The 13,027-nt window shown below is 38.1% G+C and overlaps 1 protein-coding gene across 1 annotated transcript in view; it reads right to left on the bottom strand.

Moving 5' to 3' along the window:
- The window catches only part of CDYL2 (chromodomain Y like 2), a 59,587-nt gene that overhangs the window by 45,318 nt on the left and 1,242 nt on the right, over nucleotides 1–13,027 (bottom strand). The gene's annotated exons all lie outside the window — the stretch shown is intronic.

The raw sequence follows: 13,027 nt of genomic DNA, 5'->3' as shown, positions 1-13,027 counted from the left end.
ATATTTAGCCCTAAGGCTTTTCATTTTCTTGGTATATCTACCATATTTCTCAGCATTTGGTATTAAACCACACTGAAATAATTTTATAAAGCAATTTTTTAGTTTGACTGTTCCAAAGTAGACAGTCCAAGTATAGATAACTTACAATACACATCCATTAATAAAATTGTAACATAGCCAGAAAACAGCTGTGATAGTACTTTTTTTAAAAAAAAAAATACCATTTCATCACCCTGCTTGGCCAAAAGTGAGATAAATGCTGCTGCAATGAATTTTTCCTTGTGAAGGTCAGTGTCCATACTGTACATGGAATGAATCCTTGCCATTCATGCTTTACAAGAACAGTATTAACATTCATGAACATTTCAGCTTCAATCATGTGATGAGTTTGGTTAACAAAATTCCAACGCCTTATCTTCTGTGGGTACTTCTTTCACAAAGCAAATAATTTTGTTTCTACATGAGTGTGGATCTCCTGGACTTCAGTGAGCATCTGACCATGATGAGCTATGGCAGTGGAAGCCCTTTGCAGTAGAATGTCTGATCTTGATGCTGAGAACAGCTGCTAGAGTGGGTGAGCTACTTCCACTGGGGTTGCTGATGTTGCTGAAATTGGTGCAGCATAGAACTGGTGCAGTTTTTCAGAGCTCTGCAGTGTACAAGGCTCAAAGGTCAGACTGAGAGCTCTGCTTTGCAGGACTGAGAACTCCAAAGAAACTTTCAGTCCTATATAGAATTTATTAAGCTCATTAAAATAACACCCAGTCCTAAATGAGCCACAGCTTTACTTACTCTCTGTTGTGGCTCTTGAAACTCAGAGTGTGATTCCCTCACACAATAGCAGTGAGAAGCCACAGATCGAAAGCAGCTGCCACCATGTTTGCAGAGGGGAACGTGCTCTGAGCAGTCAGCAGTTTCTGTCCCAGAAGTGCTGCAGCTACTGGTTTACCCTGTTCAGAGATGTCTCTGTTTGAGTCACAGGTTCATGTAACCTTCTCAGAAATGGAGCTACAGACCAGTCACTTCAAAAGAAAAAAAAAAAAAAAGCCTCAAAACTGACTGTAAACCAGCCTTGGTTCGTCCTCTGCCTCCTTCAGTCAGGCTGTATCTGTCTCTGCAAAGCCGTATTGCACTACTGTATAATCGGCGGGGAATGAAAAGGTAGGTCTTGCTATCAGTTCTTGTGTGAGATCTAAGGCTTATCACACAGCTCCTCTGCTAACCCTGAGGCTTACTTCTCAAGTACTTTGCAAATCTTGAATAAGTGATATATCAACTACTAAATATCTGTAGGCAATCCCCAGATATCCCCTCAACGCCTGTGAAAGTGTACACATCTAAATGTACATCCAAAACATATCTTGGTTATTTCTCAGTACTAAACAACATCCTTGGTGTCTAACCCAGCACTTGGAAAGATCAACTGCCATTACACTGCAACTTTTTAAGATGCTTATTATCGTGGAATGGCTGCCTTTGGTGGTAACAAGAGCAACAGCAGCTGGACATGATGTAAGAAAGATATTTAGGAAAAGTTCTGTTAAAGCTGTTCTGAGCTCCACAAAATCCTAGAATTAAAATGGGAATCTGGACATCTTAGAAAAGTGTTACATTAAAGCAGAATTTATTTCAGTTAACTAAATGAATTCTGCCTTGTGGCTTGGGGATAAAAAATACAATAAAAAATATTGTCCTTGGTTTGTCAACTGTCCTTTGGACGTATATCTCCAAATGGACTGTAGAAAATCAAGGGTCATGTAACCTAAGATATACCAGCAACGCAGACTGCATAACCAATATAAAAACTATATGTAAAGATATATATATACATCTCTTATTGATCAGTAATCAAGACCTTATTTCCCTCTAAACTAAATAGGCTACGTGAGTAGCAGTTAATAGCAGGGGAGGAAATTGCATCATTCATGATACAAATACAAGGTTCAGTTATGTTAAAAGAAGACCCCGCCTTTCTTCTAAACAGAGCAGGTTGTCAGTGGTGTTTGACATGAGTGGATGAAGCACAAAACCTAACAGCAGCACAGTTGCAAAACAATTTGAATCACAGCCCACAGCAGCTTGTCAGTAAGTGGTTGCCCTGTGCCACTGCAACACCTGACACTGCTTCTGAGATGCACTCACTAGAAATCCTGAAAGTGATGTCATGTCAGAAAGGCAAGGCACAGGCTGGTCAAACAATGCAGGAAAGAGATCTGTCATCCTTTGTGGTGCCCATGACAAAGCTGGGGAGACGCTATTCAGCTGGGAGAAAGAACAGTCTTCCATCAGTTCTGGCAATTTCTTAATGCTTCCTGTGGCATCAAGAGGCAGCTCATAGGAGATTATGAACTACAACTGGTAGTCCACATGTTGAGCCATGCTGCTCTTCAATGAAAGCACATTCTCAGTGTAACAAAAGATTGATGAGAATAATAATGCAAGGCTTGGGATGTGTACAATGAAAAAAAAAAGGTGTCTTCTTTGGAGCTTGTAATTTTTATTATCTTGATCCATTTGATAAATGACATACAACAGACTGTTCAGATCAGCAGGAAAGATGGCAAGGCCACCTTGGCACTCCTGCTTTAACTCATCACCTGATGCAAGTCCATGGGAAAGGCAATGGAAGTAATTTGTTGCTGGTAAAAAGTCTCCTTCCAATGGCCTCCAAATGCTGGGAGAGGACAGGGGAGGAACACAGCTCTCTGATGCTCCTGAGTTCCATCAGGCCACACAGGCAGCCAGCTCGCTGTGTATTCTGATGGCTTATTTACACTTCAGCTTCCCTAAAAGCACCAACACATCACTATTGTGTACAGAATGCTGCAGAAGGTCCACAACCAGCAAAAAGTAGAGGAAGGAGCTGATCCAAATCACATGGGCTCTGAAAGTGCTGCTCAGCACATTGATACTCAAATATTTTCCTCTTAGACACCCACATTTCCCACAGTTAATTGATGATCACCATTCTTGACACCAAGAGGCAAATAAAATGCAGCACTACGAAGGCCATAAAAGCTGGCCAAGAGCCTCACCCCTCTTTCTTAAGAAACCTGAGGGCTTCTGTGTGTGCAGGGTAAAAAAGAAGCTATTTCTTTGGTACATATAAAAACAGATTATCAAGCACAACTTCATCTGGTGTTTCTGTTACACCTTCTGGGTATCATCAGTGTACAGATGATTAGGGCTTCTACTGCACATAAGACATTAACAGACCATAAAGGTAAGTTAGAGGAACATTCAGTCTTATTAAATTTTGTTGCTTGAACTGCCTGTCTATTTAATTGCCTGTCTCACACTGTTTTTATACACAAAGACAGAAAAGTGGTCATTTTGCATTTCCATTGTAAAAAATGAAATAAACAAAATACCCAGAAAACCACACACAAAAAAACCACTCCCAGAAAAAAATTATTTTTTCTTTGCTTATCAGTTTCCTGTTAGCTTTATCACTGTTTCCATACTATGATGTATTTTGCTGACTGTACAAACACTGCATGCCGCCATGTATTAACCTGCAGCAAACAATAACATAAGGTCTGTAATAGTGACCACATGGGTGCAACACTGTCAAGTTCTTCATCATCTCTACCATCTCCTCTTCTGACTGTTGTAGTACATTGGTTCTGACTTGTCAGCACAGTAGAAAATGATGAACCAGTGCTAACATTTACTGAACACAACAGTGGAAGTTTTTTCTCTTTTCCAATTTTCAGATTGTAAAAAGCTTGAGTTTATGCACCTGGACTCTACTACAGACTCTTGCTTCCAATTACTGCAGGCAAATCACAAAATTCTAATTGCCTCTCCTCAGCCAGTATTTATCATTCCTTCAAAAACTTTCAGGTTATTTCCCCTGGAATCATGTGAAGTCATTTTTGGTACATAAATGTAGTTTTCCCTCTAATTCCTAGTACTTAATTTGGGATCCTAAGTTTCCCTCCTCCTCCTCCTCCCAGTATAGCTTTTGATATGTGAGTCATATTCCTATTTCATTTGAAGCTTTGCTGCTATGTTGCACCATTGCTGAACCTAAAAGTTTGCTACTTCCTCTGCTTATGTAGAGATAAATGCAGTCACTTCACATCAACGAAGGTCTTCCCGTGCTGTGTCATCCTAAATTCATGCATTCCCATTTGCACTGCAGTCTGCTATTCTTCCCTTACATTAATCACCAAAATTCTTTGTGATCAACATCCTTGCAGTTTCTCTTAGAACCCATTTACAAGCCCTGTAAGCATTACTGTGCCTTTTACTTACATGTGAACCCTACTTCTCTGCATTTCTCCAGCACCTTTCCTCTCAGATTTCCTGTGCTAAAATACCTAAAACTTATCACAAAAGATTTCAGAAAGACCAATTCTTTAGATGTATTAGCGTATTAATTTTGCGAAGTTTTCACTTCCTCAAAAAAAGGAAAACATGAGAGCAAATTTCAACTGCATAACGTTTAAAGGCAAATCCATTAGCAGAGTCAAACAAATTTTACAAAGTAGTCTTTTAAAAAAACTATGCAATGTCACACTTTATTTTAAGATCCCTCGTATTACTAAGAATAATAAGATACATGAGCAACGCTCTGTCCTTTGTTGGAGTGACTGCCAAGTGATGTCACAAAAAAATTCATTGTGTATGTGTGAAAAAAATTGACAGGTCAGGCTGGTCAGTTAGAAATGAGACTGTTTACGTATCAGTATATTAGTAATCACCATCTCTGGGAAAAAAACCCCAAACAACAGAATAACCACTTGCTGGGTTTGTTAAAAGTTTGCTAAAAGTTAGTGGCTTTTTGATGGATATTCAGGTAAGGCAGATTGACAATTCTGTACAGTATTAAGGAAGGCTATGGATTCCATCCAAAACCATAATGTGGGAAAGCTGCAGATAAACCCTTTTAGCTGCTGAAATGCTTTTCTCATAGGAGAAACTTGGTTTTGTTCATCAGAAATGTATTATTCTATTAATGTAACTTTCCAGTGATTTTTGACTCCAAATGATTTTTGACTCAATCATTTGCCTCATGCCATGCATTTAATGGAACTTTTTCTAGTTTATCTTTAACTCTTTAGCCCCAGTTATTAAGCAGAGCTACAACAAGGAACCAAAACTTCATTTTTATTACATATGTTTGATTCAATGTTACTTCATCACCTTCTCTCTTTTACTCTTTTGTTTGCTTGTACCACACAGTGCAGCTTGTAACAAGTCTGGAATAGGCTGCCCTGGGCAGTGGTGGAATCACCACCCTTGGAAGTGTTCAAAAGGTTTGTGGCACTTGGGGTTGTGATTTAGTGGGGAACATGGTGGTGCTGGGTTAATGGTTGGACTCAGTGGTTTTAGAAGACTTTTCCAACCTTAATGATTCTATAATTCTACATCTAGACTCTGAGGACTCTGAAGTAGAAACTGAACCCACTATTCTGGTTTGTCCTTTGTTTTACAAAGATATTAATTGACAAGGGTTAGGAATTAGAATACCGGGACACAGCTTGTAAGGCAAATGTGTTTGTGATCTCTGCAGACCATATCAACACCTTAGTCAATAACCATGTTTGTTTAATGACTGTAGTAAGTACAAAACTAAGAACTGCCATATGAGGTCAGACTAAAGGTCCACTTAGCTCAACGTGTTGTATATTCAAACAGAAATTAGTACTCGATGCTTAAGAAACAGCATCTATAGAGTAAGTGCTGCCCTTGCTCTGCCCTCACAGCTTCTCATGATTAGTGGTTTAAAGATTGGTTTGTGCTGAAAAAAGTATAAAGGGATCAATCCACCAAAAACCTGTTTTGCCATTCTTTGAAACTATTTACAATTCTCATTTCCACAACATCCCATGGCAAAGAGTTCCAAGATTTAAATACTGTGAAGTACTTCAGTTGTCTCTGTCACTTGCCTAATTATTTCCTTTGCTGCATATCTTTCCTTGTGCAATGAGAAACAGCATTCATCTCTGACTTAACTAAACATCCTCCATCTGTCTTTTCCATACCATTCAATCACTTCTTTACCCATGCAGAAAGTTGGCATAAGGTGTCACTTCACTGACAGCCTCTCCATCCCCTGCACCACCCTCTTGGCCCTTCTCTGCATTACTTCTAGTTCTGTGTCTCCAGGTGGGTGCAGTACTGCAGAGGTGGAAGCACCGTGTTCCCCAGGAACACAGGGATGATCATCTTCTCTTTCATTCTCAATTGCTCTATAATAACATGTAAACTTCTGTTTGACAGAAGTCTGGTCCCATGGACTGGACACCCATTAGGAGCTGAAGCACATTTTCTGGTTTGGTTTCTTTGGAAGGGAGTGTGGTCACTGCTCTCCAAGACAATGCTGTGATGCAAACAGAGGTGTGGTAACTGTGGATCACAGGGAGATTCACTTCAAAAGCATGCACATGATCCAAATTAAAATACTAACACGGACACACCCAGAAACCTTCCACAATGATTCCAGGATTTCTCCAGAAATCAGCTTCTTCAGGGTTCATTTTTATTCATGTATAGTCAGGATTATTTCTCCTTTTTTCATTAGCTTGCATTTGTAAACACTGAGTTTCAGTTGCTGTCAATTCAGCTCTTCACTGTCAACTTTTGTCTTGACAATTATAATAATAATAATAATAATCTATAAATTATCAAGAGTAAATATTATTATTTTCAGTAATTGATGGCTCTGTAATACAAGACAGGTCTCAATATCAGGGTTTGAAACTTCCATTCATAGACACCTCTCTGTAAACCAGGTGGTCTGAGAAATGACCAGACCTTCTGGACCATAGCTTGGTTTTGTTATGAGCTGCTCCTGTGGGATCTTACAGAAAGGTTTTTTGAAAAACCATTTACAGCAGCCAGAGAGACATTCTTCTCTAAATATTGACCCTAAGATCTGTGAGATATCCTATAAAAATGTTAACTCTTGTCTAAACCAAGACATGTTCACATGTATGTGCTAATTCTATTTCTTTTGACAGGTGCTACTAATCTGCATGCAACGGAGCTCAGACTTAGTGCTGTGTAGTCCCTCGTATTCCTTCTTAATCCTTTCGTTATGAGCACATATAAGTGATTAATAGAAGAAACCCCAACAAAATCTAAGAAAATGCAGTGAAGAACCTGAAGAAAGAAAATATCCGCATTGTTTCTGGTTTGCTCCTCTGAAGGAATAGGGTGCAAATTTTGTGGGTGTTCTGTGAGACATCTAGGAAAGCCCAAGTAGGGGAACTGCTATTTTCAGACACAAGTGTCTTTCTGACAGATGTTTTAAATGCTAGTTTGGTTTTAGTGTTTTGTTGTAGTCTCCTGTTCATACTGCTACCCTTTACCATTTTGTAAGAGTAAACCTAATTCCTCTTTTTGTTGAGCCATGAGAAGAATAATTCTTTTCTGCACAGGTCAGTCATATAAATTTCTTGTGATAGTCTTTATAGACCTAATAGATTTCCAGCAATATTTTGTATCAGGACTTGTAATTAGATAGTATTGAAATAATACTATTTCAATAATATTAATTTTAATCTACATTTTAATCTATAATCTATAATTTTAATCTACATTTGCTCTGTGTAATAGAAGAAAACAGACTGAAGTGTTAGTGTTAGGACTTTTAGTGTTACAACATTACCAATGTAAAGTTTTAATAATAAACAAAGAGTATGACATTGTAGTTCAACAGACAGAAGGGATTAATTTCCTTTTGTCAAAAACAAAATATTTGTATTTGCATGAATGTACATTACAAACATTTGACTTTAATCATATTGTTCTAATAGTTTGAATGCAAGAAAGAGTTACTTATTTAATAATTTTTTTTGACAGCGTCAGGATGCCAGCACCATAAAATGTGCTGCAAAAACTATCAGAAAAATATATGGATAAGAAGAAACAACAAAAAGAGATTGCACTGATGAAAATGTACAGAGCCAAGAAACTGTACTAATGCTAAAAGTCAAATGAATGGACAAAGAAACACTATTTACAACATAGCTGGCCATCACAATCACTCCATTGATTTTAAAAAAATACTTAGCCCATTTCTTTCAATATTAGACCACATTTAAATTTTGCCATTATTTGAGCTGTCTCTTTCCAAATATTTTAAGTTTCAAAAGAAATTACTAAACAATGAGTTAATTGCTGGATTTTAATATTAAATCAAAGACTGGCCCAAAATAAAGCACTGTATTTGTCATTCAGGAAGCATCACAAAAAATGATGCAATTTTAATCTTTGGACAGTTATGGGCACTGAATCTGGACACTGAAGGGAAGGAAAAGAAGCCTGTACAGTGGCTTTGGTGATATCTTCACAATAAATGTTCAGCCTTTTATGAGTGACAAGGGTGTATTTCAGTCCCTCCCTAGCAAGAGCACACTTAAGACTTGTACCTTGAAGCAAGCTACACTTGAGCCAGATAAAACATTTTATAAAGACTGTAACAAAAAATCAATTGGTTTTGGGTGTCCCAAAATATGCCCAGCAGTAATTACAGCAGTTTACAAAGTAATGAGGAAGTTGGGCTTGTGGTAACAGTGACACTGTAGGTAAGCAAGACAGTCATGGGCATTGCAATGTTCCATATGCAGCTCTAAACTAGAATGTCTTAGTAAGCCAATGAATATTGCCAGAGTTATCCAGGTCTGGCTTTGAACCTCGCTCAGTAATTTTAATTTGGAGAAGTCCCATGATGTGGGCAGAAGGGATCTCTGCTTAACTCTTTGTTATCATCTTTATACCTCAATTTATACCTCAGATGACTGGCCAGTTTAGGATTGAAGAATACAGTCTGCACTGCAAGTCATACCACATTTGGAACAGAGTCCTGAAAACTTTCATCAGGCAAGAAAATTTCTGTATTTTTACCTACTTAAGGTAATACTAGTTGGTGGTTACTTGATTTTGAGGACCGTAGTCTTCTAAACACTGATTTTGAGATCAGTGATAATGTATTGATAAATAGGTGATTCTTCAAAGTAGCTAGCAAATATTTTCCACTAAAAAAAAAGAAAAGGTGTTACTTACAGACAACCAAATCTTAGATCTTGTGGGTGCCAGCTCAGTATTACTGAAATCAACATTGCATCCACAGCTTGCCAGTGTACAGAAGGAGTAGGTGCTTAACTTCTGTATTTCCCAAATCCTACCAAGCCACTGTTTTTGGCTTGTGAAGTCAGTCTTTCACCACAGAGCAGTTGTATCAATACAGAGGTTGATTTGAGAAGTAGTAACCTATACTAAAATACACCATCTTCTTCCAAGTCACCTCTGTCTTAGAAAGTACACATGCAGAATAATTACAAATTAGATTTCTGCTTTTCAGTTCAATAAGCAGGTTTAAGTATGTATTTCTGCTAAAAAGTGACTCTATTGAAAGAGATGCAAGATGGAAAGCACAACACTCAAAAACTTGCATTTCCTTGTAAAGCAAAAATGATTTTCTAAACCCTGCATCTCAAGCCAAACCTTGCATCCAAAAGTTCAACCTTGCTCTCTCCTATCTGCATGTCTCCACATGTCACAGGGATTCAGCAGCCCAAACAGTGCCATTATTACCTTCAAGTTTTAACTTTGCTGGTACCTGAGTGCAGGTATAAATGGGAAATGTTGCAATTATCTGGAAGTACGTTATCTTTCTGGTGGATCATGTGAGCTGAAATAAACTGCAGCTCATTCTTACACTGTTGAATAAACAGACTCAGATTGAATTGAAATGTGTCACTGTGGTGGACATGCTCCTGGCCATGGGCATTGCATCATTTCAGTGAGAAGACACCACTTTTAAAAATGTCACTTCTACCCTTTAGTGCAATAACTATTGAGCTTTAAAGACTGGTTTTATTATTGTGATCCAGAAACGCACACATGTTAAGTCCTCTTCAGAGAATTTACTGTAATCTTTAGATCGCTTACCAAAGGTGTTGTAATACAACCTGACACAACGGTAAAATACCACTTTAGATTTCAGCTTCATCACCCCTGGAAGTCTAATGGTGTTCATTGCATACAACCCTCCAAAATATTAAATATAAAAAAAGCATCGAGATGAGCTTAAAGAGCATTTCTGTGATACTGACAACTGGTTCATACATTCATCAGTAAAGGAGGTTTTTATTGCAGTAAACAGGATGCTCTGGGCTAGGAAAAAAAAAGTTAGGAGCACTGTTCATATGGAATTTTTTCCCCTCTACAGTCATCTCATATACTTAAAATACCAGAGTCTGTGATAACTGTCTGGGTTCAGATAATGTAACAAATTGTACATGGAAAATGAAAAATGCTACTTCAAGTTACTGACAACTTTAATGTGAAATCAACAAACTTGGTATTTAAGAGTAAATACATTTCCCTTTCTGTCTGTTTCCAAAATAAACGAGTATTTCCTGTCAATGCATCCAACAGTGTATTGTGAAACACAAGGCAAACCAGGGCAGCCTCACTGAAGGCTATTCTGAAGACCCTTTTTGCCAGACCCTTTATTTCAGATTATTATTTCTAAGGAAACATGCACCGTAGATCTTTAATATTTAAGAGATTGCCTCTTAAGAGGAAAAGCAAGGGAATGAAAAGGAATATTCCATGACACTTTCACCTACTCATAAAAGCTTGAAATCATAAGCACATGGAAGTCAAAAGCCAAACGGGTATTTCATATAGCCCAAGAATTACACTAAAACATACACGGCATTCTTTACTGGTAAAGGAAAAAAATGTACTTAAAAACATCAAAACTAACACCTACATTTTACTATTTAATAGAATAATTATCTTTATCTGTAAAGTGTCATGGTTCTAACACATAGGTCTAGAACTGACTACTGGTAAACACAGAACTCCTCATGGGTGTTCTTTTGCTTCTAAAATAAATTGGTACCTGTTTCACAGTCCTAACCCAAACATGATAGGAGGTATTTCAGATTACTAAAAGCCATTTCTAAGTAGAAAAAGGCACCTACCAAACCAAACACTGAGGTTATTTTGTCTGTGATCTTATTTTGCTTCAATATAAAGACAGGAATTGAATTTATCTATAAGTTTAAAAGGTTGAAAAGCCTTTTAAAATAATACGACAGCAGAAAATGAATGAACTGACAGGATAAATATGCACATCTATTTCCAAAACGCCAAAATTTATAAAAGTTTCTTGGGTGCCACCAAAGTATGATGAGTTCATATAGGCAATATACACACACTGTACTTTTTCCATGTGTTTTTTCAGGGCTTCTACATTGTGATGGGCTTTAAAAATAATTTTGCAGCCAATATTAAATTCTCCAACTTGCAGAGTTAATTAATGGTCTTACTTGAAGATGTTCATTAAGAATCCTTGAAGCATTTGGATATTACTAAGGAGTGAAAAGGGAATTAGGAGTGCACTATATCTTTGGAATGTCACCATAAGACCCCAATTGTTTATTTACACCCACAGCCCCAAATTATTTCAAGGTAAAATCCTAAAACTGTTTAATGGTCATCTTATGATCCCCATATCATTTTAATTGTTTAAGAACTTGGAGTGCTCTGAGGGCACAAAGCCCCTCATCTCACTTGCAAACTGGTGTGGGACATCCCAGCTCTAAGAGCTTTTTTGTAATAAATGCCCTGGAGGCAGTTGCTTTTTGGGAAGGGGAAAAAACAAGGAGGCAAAACTGAGTCATCTTTTAAATGAAGCTACTACTATCTGCACAATTGCAGATATTAGACATACAAACTCTTCAGCTTTCTAGACATTTCTTCTGACATCTGTCATGGAGAACTTCCCAGTGAAGATGCAAAATGCAAAATGCAAATGAATTGATAACTGAAGCCCTGCACGTACTTTTTGCCACATGTCCAATGTGTAGATGAAGATTTTACACCATGACCAGTCGAGGTAATTTTATTTCCCAAACACCTCACACAATACAAAACAGACAACCACACTTCTTCAACCTACCTGTTCTGGTGGAGAGAATTCTTCCATATTGTACAATGATAAGCAAAAGTATTTCGAATGGAGTAACAAAGAACGGAAGAGATTTAGAGGCTTTCAACCACAGTTCAAAAATTCACATTCTTTCATGGTAATGCCTGCAAAGAGACCAGGCCTAACATTGCCTGCAAACTGGGCTGTGAGTCTCCTCCCTCACAGAATAAACCAGGTGACTACTCGAGCAAGCTCACTTGGATGTCACACAGTGACACAGTCCACATCCAACTACCAAACGTCATCATCTTAGAACACAAGGATCATAAAACAGCAGAATTTTTTAACAATGAGTCAGAGTGAAACCAGCATGGCTACCATTAGCCCAAGACATACTAGCTTGCTTTCTTTCTAGAACTAATCCAAACATGGAAAGAAAACTCAGACAACAACTGGCAAAGGTCTTCTATGCATCTCAGAAACTACTAATCCTAAAATTGTATCGCTAACTTTTTTGGGTCAAAGTTGTTTTTCACAGAACTCCCACTGGCTATTCTAGAGTCACAACAGCAACACAGCTGACATACAATGTCCTTAAAATTACAAAGTTAAATGACAGATACTGCAGAATGCAGGGGGAAAGGTCAATGACACTATTCAGATCATCATGTACTTCCGATAATTTAACACCATGTAGGAGAGTTTAAGTGCTGTTCACTTCAGAGGAGGTCCGCGTCACACACAGTAAAATACCATCCTAATAGAGCATTGTCATCCCTTAGCTATGACCCCTGCTAAAGACTTTGAAAGACAATGTCAAAGTGAAAACTGTCTACATGAAACCTGTCGGATCCTGCACTTCTTGTACTTGAGACCCTACAGCTGATGATCAGGATCATAAAATGGAGAAGAAGTCCGACCATGTCCAACCAACCACAGCAGAGTTCACATCCAAGCACACCCTGATGGCTGAGCAGTACCTATCGCTGGCACACAGCTCCAACTGGAAGGAGCTTCTAGCTCCTAGAAGGAGTTTCTGTTCTAGCCCTTCAAGTGTACACTCCAGAGAATACTCAAGACAAACAGCCATTTCACCAGGAAACGTGGAGCCTGAGGAGGTGCTCCAGA

Source organism: Cyanistes caeruleus, chromosome 12 (genome assembly GCF_971803275.1).
Source record: "Cyanistes caeruleus chromosome 12, bCyaCae1.hap1.1, whole genome shotgun sequence".
NCBI classification, from domain to species: Eukaryota; Metazoa; Chordata; class Aves; order Passeriformes; family Paridae; genus Cyanistes; species Cyanistes caeruleus.
This window is presented reverse-complemented; position numbering and strand designations above follow the sequence as displayed.